This window comes from Nannospalax galili, unplaced genomic scaffold, assembly GCF_000622305.1.
Source record: "Nannospalax galili isolate Female #2095 unplaced genomic scaffold, S.galili_v1.0 scaffold1083, whole genome shotgun sequence".
Lineage (NCBI taxonomy): Eukaryota > Metazoa > Chordata > Mammalia > Rodentia > Spalacidae > Nannospalax > Nannospalax galili.
This window is the reverse complement of record NW_008350331.1, coordinates 4,637-10,732: the sequence shown is the minus strand read 5'-3', so window position 1 is coordinate 10,732 and position 6,096 is coordinate 4,637.

Sequence of the window (6,096 nt, the reverse complement as noted above, 5' to 3'; positions counted from 1 at the left end):
AAATGTAAGGCTAGTCAACTTCATTTATTATATATAATTTTATATATTTTGTAATCACCAAATCTGGGTTTTCAAAATAAAAACAAAACAAAAAAAATTACAGCACAACTTACTAGAACTTCTGAGATAGAGCTAAGACAGTTCTAAGAGGAAATTTCATAGCTATATATTTACTTTAAAAAATCAGGGCTGAAGAGATGGCTCAGCAGTTCAGAACACTGATTGTTCCTGAAGAAGACCGGGGTTTGAACCCCAGCACCCACATGGCAGCTAACAACTGTCTGTAACTCCAGTTTCATGGGATCCGACAGCCTCTTCTGTCCTCCCTGGGCATTGCACAACATGGGTACACTTACCTACACACAGGCAATACACACACACATAAAATAAATAAAAAGTATTTTAAAAAATCAGAGCGATCTTACATAAATAACTCAATGATGTAACTCAGGGTCTTAGAAAAAGAACAAGCCAAACCTAGGTAAATAATAGATTAGGCCAGAAATGAAAGGAACGGAGACTGTTCTAATTTGCTTTCCACTCCTGTGATAAACACTATGACCCAAAACACCTTGAAGAGGAAGGGTTTGTTTAGCTGACACTTCCAGGTCACAATCTATCAGTGTTGAAGAGATCTGCCTGCCTCTACCTCCCATGCGCTGGGATTAAAGGCATGTGCCACCATGGCCGACATATATGGTGGAAATCCTGATTTCACAACGTATAGATGCTTTCAGGATAAATGGGCTTGGAACATGTGTTTCTATTTTACAACCTTTAAAATAAAGCCAATTGTTATAAATAATACCAAAATTTTATGATCTATTTTGTAATAATAGGAAGAAATGAGATTTTATAAATCTTCAGAAAATGTAGTACCAGCGAACTTTTTCTGTGTTGCTTTTGCTCAGCAAAAAAGAGCCACAGGCTCTGTGTTAGTGGTTATTTGAAACTGTTTTCCAGACCTTCACATATCCTGACTGGCTTTCTGTCCACATACCTATCAGTTACATAGAAAAGAATGCATAACTTTTGAACTTAATCATAGATTTCTTTTTTACCAGCTTTCTTTATGCATTATAAAATTCTATTACTGGGTACATATACTTTAAGACTGTTACATTTTCTTGAATTATCTTCTGCCATTATAATGTCTCTATTATTGATAATATTTTTGTCATGAAGCATGTTTGATTTGATTTTAATATAGTCATGTAACTTTTTTTGACTATCTGCATTCTTATTGAGAAGGTCCATCTGATTGTCAACTTGATTGGACTGAATAGCACCTCAGAGCTAGGTAAGCATATCTGAGGGTGTGTCTGGGAGGATGCTTTCAAAAGAGGAGAAGGCTTGCTCTGAACATGGGAAGCAATGTCTCAGAAGCTAAGAGACACTGAGCACACTCTCAGCTTCCTGGCTGACATGACATGAGCCTCTCTGCTTGGTCAGGCCTTCCTGACCATGATGGCCTTTGGAACTGGGAGCCCAAATAAATAATTACTCCAGGTAAGTTTTTTCTTTGGGTATTTGTCACAGGAACAGAAAACTGACATGTGTGATTATTAACATCCCTTTTCTTTTGACATCTGTTATAGTTTAAGTGAATTTCCCATATAGAATATATTACAAGATTGTGGCTTTAGAATTCAAACTGAATTTCCAACTTCTAGTTGATGTGTGTGAACATTTTCATTTAATATAATTGCTAATATGATTTTTAAAGTTACCAGGTTGCTTTGGTCGTCTCTTTACCTCATCTTTTTAAAAAGCTCCTTGTCACCCTATCCCGATCTTCTTTTGAATTCATTAAAGCTCTTTAAATTGCAGTTGTTTCTTCTGTCAACTCATTAGTTTAGTGTCTACAGGGAGGTTCCTCTAAGACTCCTGATATATACTTTTAACTTACTAGTGTTCTATGGAGTAATGCTAAACTGCTTCAAAGTATAAGGCTGCTATAGTTGCATATTTCCAACTCATCAATATATTTCTTGTCCTATTTTTATCATCATTTTAAGCATTTATGTCTCTCCAGTTATTTGTACAGGTCTACATTTCCACTCAGAATTAGATTCCTTCTGCCTAAATAACTGTTTTTAGTGTTTTAGGTATCAGGTGAAAATGAATTATCTCTAATTTTAGTTATCTCAAATGTCTTTTACTTTAACTTCATTTTTAAAAGATTGAATGATATTTTCTATACCAATAGATTTTTTGCCTGTGTGTTTGTTTTGTGAGCATGAGGATGCACTTGAGTTTCTTACAGACTAATAGGGTTTTTGTTTTAAATTCTGATTATCTATGATACTGAATATCAAATCCTAAGCAAGAGTATGACCACTGAATTAAAACCTCACTCTCTGTTTTCAATTTGAGGAATCCTGCTATTAGCACTTTAAATATTTATTTTCTTCATTCTCCATCTCAGATATTTGAGATCCCAATTACACATATTATTTCTTTGATACCCAGATCCACTTCTCTCATACCTAGTTTTGTCTGAGTAATTTTTATTTATCCAGTCTGTAGATTACTTTGTAAATGGGATTATTTATATCCAGTAAGGTTTTTCAAAAGATTTATTTTTTATTTATATTTATGTGTATGAGTGTGCCACTCTGCAATTGTATGCACATGTGTGTGGTTGCCCATTCTGGTCAGAATGGGGCATCATGCCCCCTGGAAATGGAATTACAGGTGACTGTGAGGTGTCTGATGTGGGTGCTGGGAAATGAACTCCAGTCCTCTGTAAGAGCAGCAAGTACTCTTAACTGCGTATCCATCTCTCCAGAGCCCTGTGTGATTGATTTTTAAAAGGAATACGACCTCACATCATAGGAGTAGAGGAAGGAGAGGAATCTCAAATCAGTGGCATTGACCAGATCCCCAAATTAAGGACAGATATACAGACACAAGAAGCACACAGAATACCAAACAGACAGGACCAAATCAGGAACTCCACATGGCATATCATAGTAAAAGCACTAAATGACAGAAGAAAAAGAGGGTATTGAAAGAAGCTAGAGAAAAACAACAAGTTGCATATAAAGGAAAACCCTTCAGAATTATAGCAGATTTTCAATGCAAACTATAACATCCAGAATAGCCTGGAGCGATGTATTCCAAGTTCTAAATGACCGTGGATGCCAACCCTTAATGCTTTACCCAGCAAAACTATCTATCATTCAAAGGGGAAAGAAAACTTTTCCATGACATGAGTATGCTAGAAGAATTCATGTCCACCAAACAAGACCCTCAGAGAATACTCAAAGCAATATGAAGGACTGAAGCTAGGAATGACTACACACAAGAGGTTACAAAAAGAAAACATGCAAAGGTATAATTATGGAAAGACAAAGTAGAACCAAGAACATAATCATAAATTAAAATTATAGTAACCAACACACATCTTTCAACAATACCTTTAAAGCACCTTTAATTTCCCCGTTTCCCCCTGATAATTCCATTTTCTATTATCCTCCCTGTCTTGAGGTCTTTCAACTCCTTTACTCCCATAGTCCCTTGTATTACTTTCCCTCCTCCCTTCTCAGTTAAATACCCCCATTTCCCCATTTCCATCTTGGTGATATCTGTTTCCTATTATCTCCCTCTCTTGGGTTCTTTCTTTCCATTTACTTCCTTTGTTCCTTTCCATTTTCCATCAGAAAATATACTCACAAATAAGGATTTGGTGCTAAGATCCACAAATGAAATAGAACTTACATCACTTGCCTTTCTGAGCCTGTGCTACTTAGTATAACAGTTTCCAGTTCCATCCATTTACCTGCAAATTCCATGATTTCATCTTTCCTTACCACTGAGTAGAACTCCATTGTGTGAATGTACCACATTTTCATTTTCCATTCCTCAGCTGAGGGACATTTAGGTTGTTTCCATTTCTTCGCTATTGTGAAAACAGGGAGGTTAAACAGGGAGCAAGAGAGGAAATACAAGTAAGTCTTAGGTGGTTTGAAATTCCAAAGGGAAATGTATTATCTCAAAAACCTACTGAAATATGCACATGCAATATCTGAACATGAGTGCATGTGTATAGCTGAAGGCTATTTAACAAGAAACAAAAGGTCAGACAGGAAATATCTCCCTTTGAATTGTTGGTCAGGGTAGTCCAAGAGACTTCCAAAATAGCACAGGCTATGGCCACGGCCCTTGATTACCTCCCAGAACTTGAAGGTAAGACCCTACTGCTGAAGACAGGACATACTTCAGACACAGGACTTGTAGCAACAGAGCTGGAACAGAGCTTCAAACCTCCTCCCTGAAGACTAGATCTCATAGTTCTAGAGGATACTATGCAAGCTGATAAAGGAGAAAATCAGTCAGTGGTCCATTCCCAGCTTTAAATCCCAATGAACACAATGATAACCAGCACAACAAACTATAGTGGTGCAGTAGTGTTACTTTTACCTTGGGGTTAATCAACAGCTATCTAATTGGACTTAAAGCTTGCTCAATGGGAAGGAATTCATGTGTGGCACTGTAAATATAGCCAAATACACATGGCACGAGACATCCTAGACAAATGTGGTTTCTTATATTAAATATGAATGCCTGTATTTACAGACAAGTATACCATCCATCACTTATCAAAGAAGCTTCTTGTTGCAACAGTTAGAGACTATTGCAGAGTTCCACAACTGGTCAAGCACAAAGAATAAGTGTCTGTGAGGTGCCCAGCCCTAAGTAGCATATCTATAATGGAATACCTAAGGCTCACAGAACATAACAGAACAGGGGGTAGAGAGAATATTAATCCACCTCTCAACTTTCACCAATGATGCTTCCTAATATAACAGAGAGCAATAGACACAGCAGGCCACAACTAGCCAAAGTGTAGAAAATAAAAGACTGTACTGTGTGTGCCTGTGGCTAGGTGTCCTATATTAAACCTCACCTACCCAAGGCTCAGGGGCCATTGCAGTAGAGGAGATGAAAAGATTGTCATACCCAAGGGTGGTGCATGACCATAAGGAAACAGAGTCTTACAGGCTCCTGGGGATTTGCTCATACGAACATGCAGCAATGGTAACAGCATGCTTAAGACCCATACAGACTCAATCAGATTAAAACCAGCATAGAACTGGGGAAATGGGCAGCGGGTCCCAACTTTAGCCAAGGAAATATCGGCAGTTGATTACTGCTGGGTGAGGGAGAATTGATCTTCTTTGGGGGAGTAACTTTAGATAGACTGTACTCCAGTAGATGAACTCACATCAAGGGACATTTGGGCACACAAACTTTACTCAATAGACACTGACATATATGACATAATGCTTCAAATATAGTAGGGTGGGGGCATATGGGGGTGCAGATAGGGGAAGTGGGTCTGGATATGGTTAAGATATATTATATGACATGCAGGAAATTTCAATAAAAAGTGTACATTAAGAAAAAAAGAGTATTTCCTTTTTCTTCTCAAATACCTTGTCAGTTTATGTACTTTTGTGTTTATGTGCTGTTTGTTTACTTTCCCATAATTTATTTTAAGGCATTAGTCATGATTATTTTAAATTTACTGACTAATAGCTATAATAGTAGTTATAATAATAATAGTCAACAACCTATTGCCTGATACTTAATGTTAATAGAAAGCACCTCATTATTAGCTGGGACTGTACATGAATTTCAGTGCAGAGCACCAGCGAGGGGCTGGAGCATACAGCCTCTGACAGACCAGGCCCAAGGGCCTCTGCTTGCCCCCAAGCAAAAGCTGAAAAGTGCCATCAGGTATGAATTGGATCCACAAGCACAAACGGGAGTGCAACTGAGCTGTTTCTGGAGGCACAGATGCCACAGAAGAGAAACAGAATCAGTGTGGTGCACGACATTTTAATGCAATGACCGATCTTCACCGAAAACTTGCCATGTCTCTTGAAATGGGGGGGAAGCCGTGTTAGAAAGTAGAACTCAGAGACAGTCATCTCTTTAGATGCCTAGACGAGTTCCAGGACAGCTGGGGCTACAAGGAGACCTGGTCTCAAAAAGACCAAAAAAAAAAAAAAAAAAAAGAAAACAATTTTTAAAGAATTTCTAAAAGTTCCAGAGCATTAGTTTCAAAAAGGCTTCAAAACGGTCAAC